Source organism: Eretmochelys imbricata, chromosome 3 (assembly GCF_965152235.1).
Source record: "Eretmochelys imbricata isolate rEreImb1 chromosome 3, rEreImb1.hap1, whole genome shotgun sequence".
Lineage (NCBI taxonomy): Eukaryota > Metazoa > Chordata > Testudines > Cheloniidae > Eretmochelys > Eretmochelys imbricata.
The window spans coordinates 18538370-18555050 of NC_135574.1; the positions used below are offsets into that span (position 1 = coordinate 18538370).

Consider the following 16681-nt stretch of genomic DNA (forward strand, 5'->3'; position numbering starts at 1 on the left):
AGAGCAATGACCAGGGATTTGATATACACCTAGAAAAGGACTATTATTTCTGTAAAATACCTGTTTTAGTTAGTGATTTCTTTTATTTCCCCTGTAGGAATAGCTCTTGTGTCTTTAAGAGGCATCCATTTTCCAACGTCATTATATCTCTGCTTAGGCAACCATTGAAAGGAAGTGGAAAGCAGGATTTCAAACTGTTTTTGCAATGCAAAAAATACAAGTATTGCAATAGCTTTAAAATATTTTTTTCAGTGTAAAATAATTCTAACCCCAGAAAAAGATAATTTTTTATTCATCTTAAGAAGGTTTTCAATTTACGATCTTTGTGTTTCACATTTGTACATAATTAAATATTTCCTGTATTAAATGGTCTATAAGGCAGTTTTTTATGATAGAAATTAGGCTTTAATTTGCTTGCAGGAATCCAGTTGTGAGCAACTAAAGTGTCCAGTGCTGAAAGCTGATGGGCACCCTCAACTTACCTCATTTAAATAAATGGAAGATGAGGTTGTCCAGCACCTTGCAGAATCAGGACATCAATTCTAAAGTACAAAAGTATCTTGTATTATGTTTGATGGTATGCTGTATAGGTTTTCTGAATGTGGTTTAGGTAATAATAGGGACTAACAACTATTCTTGAGACGTTTACTGATAAACCTAATTAAATGAGCTGCAGTGAGCTTGGTTATAAAATTGTACTATGTGAGCTTATTTGACCAACCAGAACAAGGGGGCATATCAGAGGTAATGTGTGGGGGCAATTCACTGAGACTAGTGAATGAGCTTCCAGTTGAAACTGTGGGGTCAGTTATAAATATTTAAGCAAAAACTGGATAACTTCTTAGGGAAGTTCACATAGATCGAAGCGGGAAATTTTTTCTCTGATCTTTCCTTTTTCTCCAGTGTACTTTTGGGGGGGGAGGGGCTGTGTGTATGCATCCGTCCGTGCATGAGTGTTGGTCCCAGGATATGAGACGCACAAGGTGTGGTAACATCTTTTATTGGACCAACATCTGTTGATGGAAGAGATAAGCTTGAAGAAGAGATCTCTGTAGCTTGAAAGCTGGTCTCTTCTACCAATAGAAGTTGGTCCAGTAAAAGATATTATTCCCTCACCTGCTTTGTGTGTTTTTGGCATGATAATGATGCTACCTTCCTGGCACCAAAAAATGTTTTGGAAATATATAGGATAGATTTGGCATCAAATAATTCCAGTCTGTGGCCTGTATTTGTGGCCTTGTTTCTTGCCCAGTCCTTCAGTTCCTATGCTTAAGGAATTAAATAATCAGCAATATGAAGTAACTGTTTGTCTGAGATGTTCTAAAATAGTGGAAGCAGAAGTTTGCTTTCTGTGTTCTCATTTTGCCACATGAATAAAGAAAAATGTGGACACTTTACATAAAAATAGAGGTAGAAAAGAAGGTGGTCCATGATTGTTTGCACTCAGTCCTTATGTGCCCTAAATCAGATTGCCACACTGTGGTCCATAGAGTGCTTCCTGGTGGTCTTTGAGGTGCTGTGCTGCTGGTTCCTTCCTTCATTTCCAGCCAGGACTCTTGTGGAAAGGAGGGTCAGTGCCACTAGTCACTATTGTATTAAAAAAACTTGCTGCTTCCTTCCTCTCTCTTCCTGACCCTCTATAGGTGACGCGCTGGCTGTTGCCTCAGGGGTACAGTGAGGAGCCATCAACGGAAGGAACTGCCAGCTTCTCCAATATATAAGTGCAAACTGAGCTAGTGTCAAGGCACTGTCCTCAGGAAGATCTGGAACTATGGAGAGTGGGAGAGAAGAAAACTACAGGGCTGGCTGAGATTTGGGAGCAGGCAGGAGGCAGTCAGTAACCTAGGTGGTAAGAAGGGAGCTGTGTTAGGCTGCTACAAGGCTGGGGTGAGGTATCTGGGAACTAGAGGAAGAAATGGAGAATTAAATGAATAGCCAGGATGGACCACCAGTATCTTGGGGAAGAGGGTCAAGGAGGTGGAGGCACAGGATCTGGAGACTAGGGAGAAAGAACTGTGGGGCTTGGGGCCCAGAACAAGCATGAGAAAGAAGTTGGAAGCAGGGAAGGGAGTGAGGGGATGGCCTCAAGCAAAGGAAGAGCAGGACTAAGCGAGGAAGAAGGGAGCTTGAATGGCAGCAGATTGTGGGGCAGGACTGATTTTGTGAGATGGTGGTAAAACAAATTGCAGAAGATAATCTTAGAATCATAGAAACGTAGAACTGGAAGGGACCTCGATAGGTCATCTAGTCTAATCCTGTACACTGAAGCAGGACTAAGTATTATCTAGAAGATTATTTTGTTTATAGAAAAGCAAAAAGGAAATCCTTTGGAAGAGAGATTAAAACTGAAGTACCTTCTACAGATTTCTGGTGACTGTCATAATGTGTGGATGGTTTGTGTGTGATTGGTTTGGAAAGGACTGATTCTGAATGGAGGGGGAATATTTTAGAGCCAGAGTAGGATGTTTTGTGATTTACAGGTCAGTGAAATTCGGAGGGGATGAGGTAGTCTTTGCTATCAAAAAAATTTGGCAACATTTGACTTAGAAACTTAATAGTAATATCAGAAAATGATTGATATAGTTTGATTATATGGGACTAAAACTGTTCTTTATAGTTAACATTTCTGAAACAGACTTCCATTTTTTTCTTTAAGGCTGAAACTAAATTCAATTTTTCCTTATAAATGATGTTGATCTAGCTTTGATGTAGTCTTTTTGTATGCAATTGCAGCATCTTCCTGATCAATTTTCTCTTCCAGGAGATTTGTTTATAACATTTAGAGAATAGTTGCCAAAAATTGGGGTAAGTCATATGAAACATATAATAATAAACCCTTTTATAAAGCAAGCTGTTGCGCATCTTCTCCTTGGGAACCATACTGGAGAAGAGACTTTTTTTTCCCCCTCAGATATTTCAGTGGCTTTGCAAAATTGTAAAAAAAAAAAATGATTCTTTATGCAAAACTACTATTAAAACAAGTTTAGCAAAGAGTTGCAGTTACATTTTATCAAATAAAGATTTATGGTCAAGAATAACCAAGACTAGTGCATTTTTTTATATCACAAAGTCCTATCATTTGGATTTCACCTATTTACTACTTTGTGAAATTGGTGCCATACTTTTAATTTTAATGTTAGTAATGTATTTTGGAATGCTTGTTTATCACTGATTAAAGCTCAAGGTCTCTCTCTATACCAGTGCAATTGTGTTTCTCAGGGTTAAATGACATGGTGAAAAAGGCAGTTGAGCTGCTTCTAGATTGTGACTTCCACTTTCACTACCATTGGTTGAAGCTATGTCACATTGTAGACGACCTAAAAGGGTTATCCTAATAGGAACTGATGAAAATTCATCCCTGAAAATACCAACTGATTGATACCTTCAGCTTGGCTCAGTTTAGCCTATTCTTTATTATGAACTACATTCTCTTCTGATATGTTGTTATCCACTGAAGTAAATGAAGTTATTCTGGATTTATACCAAGAGCTAAATTTGACCATATGCTTCTGATTGTGTTTGCTACTTCTCTTGTGCCTCACTATCCATATTGTGAAGTTCAGTGTTGGCATTTTCATAATATCCTTGGCATACTGTTTTCACACTTTGAGTTGATAGTTAATTCTACTTCACGTTACCTTGAAAACATGGATCATTCTTGCAGTCAGGCCTCTGAGATATTTTTCTTTTTTACTGTCAGTCAGATTTCTTAAGCAATAATTTAAGTGCAGGGTAGACTTTTCAGTTTTGTGCGTAAAATATTTGTGTAGGGTCAGAATCTTCTTTTACTGGTACTTTTGAGGGGTATATCTTGCCTTTTCTTTGGTATTAAGTTCTGCATCATTTTCCAAAGCTGTTAGAGCTCTGCTGTCTATACAGACAAAACCCAGTGTTTACTAAATATGTAAAAGAAATTGGTAGAGATTGCAATTATAAAATGAAGCTATAGCAATTCTGAGGTCCTGGCGAGCAAATAGGCCATGTAGTGTTGGATTAAAATTAATTTAAAATAAATACCAAAAATATAAAATCCCAACACAGTTTATTATCCCTAGTTCAGTTACACTGGTGGCTGTCCTAGGTAGGGGGCCCAGATAGCAAGTGTAAAAATCGGAGAAGGGGGTGGTGGAGGGTAATAGCCCCCAAAATCGGGACTGTCCCTATAAAATTAGGACATCTGATCACCCTAGTCCTAGGCTCTGGCAGCTTTCAATGTTTTTACAATTATGTACACTAAATCTGGTAGTACCAATGGGGAATATTTGCTAAAAATAGCTTTGTGTGCGCCCCACGTACCCTGGCAAAATAGGGAACCTATAATTCATCAGATCCACCAGTGATAGCAATAAGGAAAGATGTAGTGTAGACAGGGCTCAGGGGTGGACTCAGGGGTGTTTTACCACCATGGCATCTAAGTTTGCCCTATGTGGAGGTGACACTGATGTAGCTTGCGTGTAAGTTTTGTGGGAACACACCAGTGACATGAGTGAAGGGTGAGTGGGGTTTACAGTGGTATGACATGAGTGACGGAGGGGCGTGTGTGTGTGTGAGAGAGAGAGAGAAGTGGATGAGACAGTGCTGGTGGTGTGTCTTGTCCCGGGTAGCTGGTAAATTAGTCATTGCTGAAGCAGTTTAAAATATACGTTTTGGAGGCTACAACAGCTAGAAGTGCCCCTTTAACTATTGCAAAGTTGCTGTAATAAAACTTAGTTCATATTGCTGTGTCGTGCCAGTAGATGGAGCATGTAGCACATTATTTTGCTGTCTTACAGTCAGATGCTTCAGTGTTACATCCAGATGGTCCCTGTGGGGAAGATTTGCTTTTTTTGCTGTATTCAATAGTACTGTATTAAATTGGTGGAGTAGACTGACCAAGTGCTGTTCTGCTTGCATAAGAACCTGCACAACTTGTTATGTGGAGTGAGAGGTGCTCCAAATGTCTTATCCGTGTTTGACAATTGCAGAAAGGAGAATTCTTGTAGATTTATGTTAAAGCTAGTGAAGTATTAAAAATAGAATCAAATTCCAAACTTCAAACTAAAATTTATTTTACAGCAAGTAAAAATAATAGGAGAAACATATTACTGACTTTATCCTACTAGAGTAAGCCAGACTGTCTGTGAAGCTGTCTGTTGCTGAGACCAACCAAGGAAATGACCTGGGGGGGGAGACATACTTCCTGAATAAAACCAATGTTTAGTGTATTTAAGTAAAAGCTGTGGCTTAGGATAGATTAGTCTTCACCAGTATTTGCAAATTACCTAAGTTTTGATGCCTGTTAACCCTCTGGTGGAAGGATAAAGAAAGCTCTGCTACTTTTTGGGGGGGATGGTGACAATTTTTCTATAGCAATGTTAAAAAGAAAAAAGTTCTCTTTCCATTACTCATCCTCTTTTTTCATTCTCACTCCCTCCACGCAAATTCCATTTATTCAGTTTCCTTTCCCTTCTCTTTGAGATGACTTCTGAATGCTTAGCAGACGTTAACTAATATTGACTAGCGACTCTAAAACAAGTGAGAGATCCTGAGGGAGGAGCGGAAACACTGGCTGCCTAATATTTTTTGACAATTTTAACCAGTTCCTGCATTTGTGACCAAAATCTGCACTGTTTATTGTGGAATTTCAGCACCTGTGTCTGATGGCATTTTATCTGTCACCTAGAACTGAAGGGTTAAGATGACTGACACTGATTTAAATGCTGGTAGCTGCTGATGCCTTGTCAGGCTAGTGTTTCAAGTGTTGCTGCTTCTGATGGAACTGCAGTGATGATAACATAACAAAGGTAAAAAAAAATTGTGGGCAAGAAGTGTAGACCCAGCCATACAGGCCTCTGCTATATTGCTTCATTTCAAATAATAGATGATGCAGCCTTTTAAGAGGGTGGTTTAGTTGACAAGCCTCCTGAACTTTAAAGGAAACTTTTTAAAACATTAAAAAAATTGTCATCTTCAAAGTGAGTTACACACACTAATTAATCCTCAGAACAATCTTATAATGAGGTAGAGGGAAGTATTATTGACATTGAGTGTTTGAGTGGTGGCTGCAGATGGAGTTACTACCTGAAATTAGAACTCAGGAGTCCCTGTTTTTCTAGCCTGAGGTCAGACAACTACTGTAGATCACGACTATACCATACATAGTTTTGTATTAGGAACATACAAGAATTGCCATGCTGGATCAGAGCAGTGTTCCATTTAAAGCAATTTCATGTCTCTGACATGAGCTAGAAACAGATGTTTCACAGGAAGGTGCAAGAAATCCCACAGTTCACAATCATATATTGCTGATTTTTGAGGCAAACTTCTTAACTATTTTAGTTAATGCCTTTCTAAGCCTTTAAGAATTAGGCTTTTATAGCTTCTAATTTAAAAAAAAAGAAAAAATCCTATGTAACGAAACTATGGAAGTTTTTGTTACTCTTGACTCTCTAGTTGCTTTTTTAATCCTATTAAACTCTTGTTCTCAATATCTGGTGGCAGTAAGTCCCATAGGCTAATTATGGATTGCGTAAAAATAATGTTTTGTTCTTTTTAAATATGCTGCCTTTCAGTTAAATTGAATCTTTTTGTTTTGTGTTATGATAGAGCCAGTGGGAGCTCCTGAATGACTTTTTCTGTATTTTTTTCTTTTGTACACTTCTCTCTCAACACACTTCATATTTGTCTCATCCCTAACTCAAATAATTCCAACGTGTTCAGCCTCTCTTTGTATGAGAAGTCTTCATATGTCTGTAAACATTCTGATCACCAGCCATGTTACATTTACGTCAGGCCCGCAAGGGGACTACTGAGGAAAAGCCTTTTCTCTTGCAAATGAGTTTTTCTGAGTTCACAAGGTTTATACTCAAATCATCAATTTGACCATGAACACTGCAGGTATTAGTACAAGAAGACGGTAAACAAAGTATGTGATGATTATGCATTAGATTGTGTAAAGTATTGGGCTAAAGGTTGCTGTACATTGTTACAGAATGTTTTTTGACTTTCTACCTGTAGTTTTGTTTTCCACCTTTTTCTTTTGTGTGCTTTATTTTCTGAGCCATGTTCTTTGGTTCTGTGTTTCATTAATTTTAATTTCTCCTTTTGACATAGAAACCAATCTTGCAATGAAAAGACTTCACAACATTCTCTTCTGGCCAATGATGTGAAACATCTGTCTGGATTTTTTAAATAAACTTAAAGTAAAAGGCTGTACTTAAGTTAATACTTCTGGAATGGCATATGACCTACGGAGCTTTGCAGTTGTTCATAATTACCTCACTTTATTGTTATATGAAGGGTGGTAGTCAGTGGGCCTGAAGAGCCAACTGAATTGGCCAGTCATGTCAACACCTGTAATAGCTACCACTTATATAGATGCTCAACAGGGGTACAAAGGCTCTGGAGCATATAGATTGACTGTATATAGCTGGACTCCACAGATGAAGTTAATCTGTTTTCATTTTCTTTTAATTGGCATAATTTTTCTTTTTAATTTTTGTGTGTCTGTCTGCCGTATCCCAAAATTAACTATTGTAATGCTATATAATGATTGGAATGGGAGAAGGTTTATGCTAAATGATGAAAGGATTACATATTCGTGTCTCCCTTCTTGAGTAAGAGAAGTCAGGTTCATCTTTTGAATGCTTGTCCATATATATTCCTCTTTTGGTCAGTATGCCCCGTGTGTACTCAAGTTCAGATTGTTTTGGCCAGCATTGTTCATTGGGGTTGCACCTGTGCGCTGAATGTCCTTGTGTCTCCCACCCAAGAGCATATAGGTTTGGGCTATCCCCAACCGTTCCTCAGTTGCTTATCACTGCTTGCCTGGGGCTACGAGTTGGAACTTGCAGTGTCCAAGCTTCTTGCCCACTGTGGAGTCTGTCAATTATATTGTAAATAGATAGGTACTTAGCCATTAGGAGTAACCTTTGATATCTAAGAAGAAGAAACTTTTTCTTCTTTGTCTGAAATTTTACCAGGACCGGGGCCAGTCATGATGGAACACAAATCTCCGGCTTTAGAACTGCCCTTTACTCGAGACACTAATGCCTCTTAGAAATGGGTACGCAAAATGCTTATTGTGTCTCAGTGATGTGCCATTTGTAAATTGTTCTTAGAGAACTGAAGGCTAGAGTCTCACCTGAAGTTGCTCTTTTTGAGGAGGCCAGTGCATTCCTCTTCAGACCCTGGATGAAAATCCTGAGCACTCATCCTCAAAAATTATTCCCGCTGGCTTGTCTGCATATGCAGATCATTAGTACCTCAGAAATTACTTGGTTCCAACCTCTTGTCACTGAGGCCCCGGTACCAACACTTTCTGTTCACCTGCCTACAATACTGGCGTACTCCATATTGAAATCCTACACTGTGTTGAGACCTTATAGTTTTTTCAGACTCACTGATACTATTGGTAGTAAAGGATATCTCCTTCGGTGCTGAGCACGTCAGCGGTATTGAAGCAGACAATTTAAAAATAACCATGAGTGGTCAGTAAAAGATACCATTATTCAAGATACATTCATCAGGCGTGGTCAAACAGACATAGACCTGGAACACAATCAAAGAGAAAAAACTAGTCACAAGTTCTGTTCCAGAGCAGGGCAGAGTCAAGGATTTGCATCCAACACATTCCTGATCCCCTGGTTCCTGAGTCTAATATATGATTACCATCAGATTCCATTGTTCTAATCTTGATAGTTTTCAGAACACTCAGGCAGGACTCAACCAGAATGATCATGATAGCACTAGGCAAGCCAGGGTTGTTTAGTTCAAAATCTCTGTGAATCTCTCTGTTCAACCTCCAATCCAGTTGCCTCTTCACCCCAGTGTGGTATCCCAAAGATGCTGCAGATTCTCCGTTTGGGTCCACCTTTCCTGTACCTCATGGCATGGATGCTGGCTGCTTAAGATCTGTGGAGATGACCTGTTCATCTGAGCTACAGAATATTCTTATGTACTGTAAAGAGGACTCTATGAGGCTTGATTACTCTAAGTGGAAGAGATTTGCAGTCTAGGCACACCACCATCAGTTATCTCTTTGTCAGGCTCAGATACTTGAAATATCAGAATACCTTCTATTGGTAAGAATCTCTGGACTATCTGTGAGCTCCTTAAGGGTCCATCTGCCAATTCAGGAATATTTGACCTCACACTCTACAGTAGCTAGGTTCATGAAGTGCCTTATCTAGCTATATTCGGGGTCTTCTCCTTGGGATCTCAACATTGTACTGACTGGTTGATGATGGGTCCAACTGTTGAGCTACTAGCTACATGTTCCCCGTTTAATTTATCCATCAAAGCAGCCTTTTTTGTAGCAAAGACGTCTGCTAGAAGCTGAGGAGATACAAGCACTTGTTACAGGACTTCCATACATGGTATTTCATAAAGATAGGGTGCCCTTGAGACCTCACTTGAAGTTCCTGCCTAAGATAGTCTGTAATTTCCATCTCAATCAAATAATATATCTGCCTGTTTTCTTTCCCACATCCATGTTCCAACAAATACAAGGAGGAAGCTAAACTTCATAACTTAGATGTAATTAGGGCACCTTCCTTCTACCTGTCTAGGCCATTTAGGATGTGCCCTAGATTGTTTGTATCTTATGGATATAGGGTGAAAGGACAGGTTATATCAACACAGACACTTTCTAGTGGATTTCTGAATGCATTAAGTTGTGCTATGAAATAGCCAATTTAGATCTACCATTGAGGGTTACAGTCCACTCCGTGAGAGTTCAAGCAGCCCTTGTAGCATTTTTGAGAAAAGTTTTAATAGTAGAGATATGTAGGGCAGTTACCTGGAGTTCAGAGTATACATTTATCTAACATTATTCCATAGTAACAACATCAATATCTGATGTACACATTGGCAGGACTGTCGTACAATCATTGTTCAGCCAGACTCTTAGGTCACTGCTTGTGAGTTACCAACAATGGAATATATAAATATATATGGACAAGCACTCAAAGATATGGTTACTTACCTTACAGTGAATGTGTTTCTTCTAGATTTGTTGTCCATAGAGATTCAATGATCTGCCCTCATTTCCCACTACTATGGAATCCTGTAACACCTGGATTTTGTGTTGGTGAGGGAACTAAGGGACAGTTGGATTTTCCCAATCTACATCTTGCTACATTTCAGTGATGCATGATGTTATTCTTAGTGTGTATAGTGTATTTGTAAAGGTGCTGTGTAAGCGTAAGCTATTATATTACTACAGATCATCTTTGTAGGACCTTAAGGTCCATATATTTGTAATAAAAGCGAATATTTTTCCACACTAGGTTGTCTCCTGTACAATAAGTTATCACACAAAGCTAATAGAATTTTTTTTCATATGTTATGTCTTGTCATGCATGTTGCCCATTCATTTCATTAGAAGTTTGTAGAATAAAATGGAAACACACATCTGTGAACTGAATGATGACTGAATTTTCTCTTGCATGAAACATAGACAAAAATAACCTTAATTGTTGGGTTGAGAACAATTTGTTAATAAAGCAGAGGCAAGACTCCGTGTGTGTGTGTGTATTGTAACACATGCACATGCATATGTATTAATATGAATATAATATATTTTATTTTAATCTTCAAAGTAATTTACCATCATCACCCACCCAGTGCACTTTTCTGGAGCTTTTTGAACTTCAGTATCAGTTTGAAGAATTTTGAATGAAAATTATGAGAACATCAAGCTTCTTGCTATGCATAAAAGGAAACAGTTGTTTTTTTTTTTAAAGGTGTGCAATTGTTTAGATACCCATTCCCTTGCTCACTTAGGTGGAGTAATTGGTGATGGAGAGAGTGGGGCTGATGGGTAGAATCATAGAAATGTAGCACTTCAAGGGACCTTGACAGGTCATCTATTCCAGTCCCTGGCACTGAGGCAGGATAAGTAGTATCTGTATCATCCCTGTCAGGTGTTTGGAGGTTCTCAAGAATGGTTTAGACAATCATGAAGATTTCACAACCTCCCTAGGTAATTTGTTTCTAACTGTAAGGGTAGTTAAACATTGGAAGTTTTTCATAATGTCAAACCTAAATCTCTCTTGTTGCAATTTAAGCCCATTACTTCTCCTGTTCTCAGTGGTTAAGGAGAACAATTTATCACCCTTTTCTTTATAACAGCCTTTTGTATACTTGAAGACTGTTACCATGTCCCCCTTCAATCTTCTTTCTTAATCTTGAGGTGAGTGAGCTTGTTTGGTGGTTTGTTGTTTTTCTTTCTCTTTTGGGTTACTTAAAGTTACAGTGTCAGTCGGGATTCTGTGTTTAGGGACTGTTTGAGACTTTGTTCCCTTGATCATTTTTGATCAGCTTTAGTCAGCCTTGAGATCACTCTTCCCCGGTGTGACTGACGATGGGGTTGGGCTGACATAGGAGAGAAGGTTTTAAAAGCCAGAGGCTAAATGACCAAGAGGAACTAGCAAACGGGAGTTTGTTGGAGGGAGTCGCAATATAATTGCTGTGATTAGGAAAGGCCACATTGCCAGTGTCAATGCTGCTCCTGTCTCCTCCACCTGCACCTGTGTCCAGACAAAGACCCGGGCCATGGATGCCTCAGTCTACAAATCCACACCAGGATCGGGACAGTGGCCTGCATTTCACTTTCATAGAAAACCAAGCTGAGGAAATCGTCCAATGTGAAAGGTGCCTGTGGGTGAAATCCCTGCTTCCTGCAGGGGAGAGGTAGAGGAGGTGGTAGGTAGGCTGAAGAGCATCCATGCACACAAGGAATTCATTGAGAATATTCATATGGAGACTGCCAAGGCTGAGGAAACTATCTAGCTAGAGAAGACAGCTGTCTCATCACCGGGGTAGGAGGATATGGCTCTGTCACAGGGAGGACACTGGCTGCTGGTTACTTCAGGCAGCAGGCAGTGCTCCATCCCTGCTCCCAACCTACTTATCATAGTGATGAAAAACAGTTATTCTAACCTGGCAACAAGGGATGAGGAATTGCCTGCAAAGATGGAGGAGGAGAAGCTATTTAGAAAAGCTGGACGAGCACAAGTCCCTGGGGCTGGATGTGCTACATCCGAGAGTGCTAAAGGAGTTGGCGGATGTGATTGCAGAGCCGTTGGCCATTATCTTTGAAAACTCATGGCGATCTGCGGAAGTCCCGGACGACTGGAAAAAGGCTAATGTAGTGCCCATCTTTAAAAAAGGGAAGGAGGAGGATCCTGGGAACTACAGGCCAGTCAGCCTCACCTCAGTCCCTGGAAAAATCATGGAGCATGTCCTCAAGGAATCAATTCTAAAGCACTTAGAGGAGAGGAAAGTGATCAGGAACAGTCAGCGTGGATTCACCAAGGGCAAGTCATGCCTGACTAATCTAGTTGCTTTCTATGACGAGATAACTGGCTCTGTGGATGGGGGGAAAGCGGTGGACGTGTTCCTTGACTTTAGCAAAGCTTTTGACACTGTCTCCCACAGTATTCTTGCCAGCAAGTTAAAGAAGTATGGGCTGGATAAATGGATTATAAGGTGGATAGAAAGTTGGCTAGATTGTCGGGCTCAACGGGTCATGATCAATGGCTCCATGTCTAGTTGGCAGCTGGTATCAAGCGGAGTGCAGCAAGGGTCCGTCCTCAGGCCGGTTTTGTTCAGTATCTTCATAAATGATCTGGAGGATGGTGTGGATTGCACCCTCAGCAAGTTTGCAGATGACACTAAACTGGGAGGAGAGGTAGAAACACTGGAGGGTAGGGATAGGATACAGAGGGACCTAGACAAATTGGAGGATTGGGCCAAAAGAAATCTGATGAGGTTCAACAAGGACAAGTGCAGAATCCTGCACTTAGGAAGGAAGAATCCCATGCACCGCTACAGACTAGGGACCGAATGGCTAGGCAGCAGTTCTGCAGAAAAGGACATAGGGGTTACAGTGGACAAGAAGCTGGATATGAGTCAACAGTGTGCCCTTGTTGCCAAGAAGGCTAATGGCATTTTGGGAGGTATAAGTAGGAGCGTTGCCAGCAGATCGAGGGACGTAATTGTTTCCCTCTATTCGACATTGGTGAGGCCTCATCTGGAGTATTGTGTCCCGTTTTGGGCCCCACACTACAAGAAGGATGTGGAAAAATTGGAAAGCGTTCAGCAGAGGGCAACAAACATGATTAGGGGACTGGAACACATGACTTATGAGGAGAGGCTGAGGGAACTGGGATTGTTTAGTCTGCGGAAGAGAAGAATGAGGGGGGATTTGATAGCTGCTTTCAACTACCTGAAAGGGGGTTCCAAAAAGAGGATGGATCTAGACTGTTCTCAGTGGTAGCTGATGACAGAACAAGGAGTAATGGTCTCAAGTTGCAGTGGGGGAGGTTTAGGTTGGATATTAGGACAAACTTTTTCACTAGGAGGGTGGTGAAGCACTGGAATGCGTTCCCTAGGGAGGTGGTGGAATCTCCTTCCTTTGAAGTTTTTAAGATCAGACTTGAGAAAGCCCTGGCTGGGATGATTTAGTTGGGGATTGGTCCTGCTTTGAGCAGGGGGTTGGACTAGATGACCTCCTGAGGTCCCTTCCAACCCTGATATTCTATGATTCTATGACTCTAAGCTGTGTACCCCCAAGGGGTCAGAGGCACCCTTCTGTCACCCTGACATGGCATCCTGGAAGGTATGCTGCCTGCCAGGGGCCCGTATCTGAGATGCTACAGAGGGATTGTCAAGAATCATTCAGCCCTCTGTCTACTACCCCATGGATCCACGTAGGCACTAATGATACTGCAAGGTATGTCCTGAGCAGATCAGAAGTGACTGTCAGGCTCCAGGTGTAAAGGTGAAGTAATTGGGGGTGCAGGTGATGTTCTGTTTGATCCTTCTGGTCACAGGTAGGGGTCCAGGCAGAGACTAATGCATCCTAGAGGTTAATGCGTGGCTGTTCCGATGGTGTCACCAGGAGGGCGTTGGCTTCCTTGACTGTGGGGTGCTGTTCTGGGGGAAAAGGATTGTGGAGCAGAGATCGGGTTCACCTGCTGAGTAAGGGAAGAGTATCTTTGGATACAAACTGGCTAGTGAGGAGGAATGACTGGAATATTTGTATAGAAGGGTACAGCTTGCTCAGGAAGGACAGGCAAGGAAAAAAGGAAGGAGGTCTTACCTTGATGTTGAGATGGAAATTGGAGACAGGTTTGTTGAAAGTCTTTGGGTAAGGATAAAAGGAGTAAAAAAACAAAGGTGATGTCATGGTAGGGGTCTATTATAGACCACCTAATGAGGAATAAGAGGTGGATGAGGCTTTTTTAAACAGCTAACAAAATCATCTAAAGCATAGGTCTTGCGGGTGATGGGGACTTGAACTACCCAGAGATCTGTTGGGAAAATAATACAGCAGGTCACAGATTACCCAGCAAGTTCTTGGAGTGCATTGGGACAATTTTTTATTTCAGACATTAGAGAAAGCGTCTAGGGGGAGGAGCTGTTCTAGATTTCATTTTGACAAATAGGGAGGCACTGGTTGAGAGTTTGAAAGTGGAAGGCAACTTGGGTAAAAGTGATCACGAGTTCATGATTCTAAGGAATGGGAGGAGGGAAAACAGAATAAAAACAATGGATTTCAAGAAGGCAGACTTCAGCAAACTCAGAGAATTGGTAGGTAAGATCCTGTGGGAAGCAAGCCTAACGGAAAGGAGAGTTGGCAGGGTTTTTTTAGAAGATAAATTAAGGGCACAAAGCAAACTATCCCAATGAATATGAGAGATAGGAAGTATGGTAAGAGGTCACCCTGGCTTAACCAGGAGATCTTCAGTGATCTGAAATTAAAAAAAGAATCACACAAGAAGTGGAAATTAGGTCAAATTACGAAGGGATGAATATAAAAAAAATAACACAGGCATGCAGGGACAAAATTAGAAAGAGCAAGGCACAAAATAAAGTTCAACTAGCTATGAATGTGAAGGGGAACAAGAAAGCATTTTAACAGATACATGAGAAGCAAGAGGAAAACCATGGACAGGGTAGACTTCATTCAGTAATTGGAGGGAAAGGCAATAACAGAAAATGCAGCAATGTCTGAAGTATTAAATGTCTTTTTTTGCTTCCGTTTTCACCAAAAAAATTAGCAGTGATTGGACTAACATAATGAGCCATAAGTATAAAAGGGATGGGATCTGATGCTAAAATAGGAAAAGAAGTAGTAAAGAATTACTTTCACAAGTTAGATGTCTTCAAGTCAGCAAGGTCTGATGAAATACATCCTAGAATATTTAAGAAACTGGCTGAAGAGATCTCTGAGCCATTAGCAATTATCTGAGAATTTATGAAAGATGGGAGAGATATCCCAGTACTGGAAAAGGGCAAATATCATAGAATCATAGAATATCAGGGTTGGAAGGCACCTCAGGAGGTCATCTAGTCCAACCCCCTGCTCAAAGCAGGACCAATCCCCAACTAAATCATCCTAGCCAGGGCTTTCTCAAGTCTGATCTTAAAAACTTCAAAGGAAGGAGATTCCACCACCTCCCTAGGGAACGCATTCCAGTGCTTCACCACCCTCCTAGTGAAAAAGTTTGTCCTAATATCCAACCTAAACCTCCCCCACTGCAACTTGAGACCATTACTCCTTGTTCTGTCATCAGCTACCACTGAGAACAGTCTAGATCCATCCTCTTTTTGGAACCCCCTTTCAGGTAGTTGAAAGCAGCTATCAAATCCCCCCTCATTCTTCTCTTCCGCAGACTAAACAATCCCAGTTCCCTCAGCCTCTCCTCATAAGTCATGTGTTCCAGTCCCCTAATCATGTTTGTTGCCCTCTGCTGAACGCTTTCCAATTTTTCCACATCCTTCTTGTAGTGTGGGGCCCAAAACGGGACACAATACTCCAGATGAGGCCTCACCAATGTCGAATAGAGGGAAACAATTACGTCCCTCGATCTGCTGGCAACGCTCCTACTTATACCTCCCAAAATGCCGTTAGCCTTCTTGGCAACAAGGGCACACTGTTGACTCATATCCAGCTTCTTGTCCACTGTAACCCCTATGTCCTTTTCTGCAGAACTGCTGCCTAGCCATTCGGTCCCTAGTCTGTAGCGGTGCATGGGATTCTTCCTTCCTAAGTGCAGGATTCTGCACTTGTCCTTGTTGAACCACATCAGATTTCTTTTGGCCCAATCCTCTAATTTGTCCAGGTCCCTCTGTATCCTATCCCTACCCTCCAGTGTATCTACCTCTCCTCCCAGTTTAGTGTCATCTGCAAACTTGCTGAGAGTGTAATCCACGCCATCCTCCAGATCATTTATGAAGATATTGAACAAAACCGGCCTGAGGACCGACCCTTGGGGCACTCCACTTGATACCAGCTGCCAACTAGACATGGAGCCATTGATCATGACCCGTTGAGCCCGACAATCTAGCCAACTTTCTATCCACCTTATAATCCATTCATCCAGCCCATACTTCTTTAACTTGCTGGCAAGAATAATGTGGGAGACTGTGTCAAAAGCTTTGCTAAAGTCAAGGAAAAGTATTTATGGTATTTATCTATAAAAAGGTGAGTAAAGACAATTCAGGGAATTATAGACCAATCAGCTTAACTTGGATGCCCAGAAAGATTATGAAGAAAATAATCAAACAATCAATTTGTAAGCACCTAGAAGAAAATTAGGTAATAAATAACAGTCAACATGGATTTGTCAAGAACAAATCCTGTTAAACCAACCTAATATCCTTCTTTGACAAGGTAACAAGCCTTGTGAAT

General features: G+C 40.9%; 1 protein-coding gene across 4 annotated transcripts in view; it reads left to right on the forward strand.

Annotated features, from left to right (window-relative positions):
* Nucleotides 1-16681, forward strand: part of ATAD2B (ATPase family AAA domain containing 2B) — a 215152-nt gene that overhangs the window by 117669 nt on the left and 80802 nt on the right. The window lies entirely within an intron of this gene.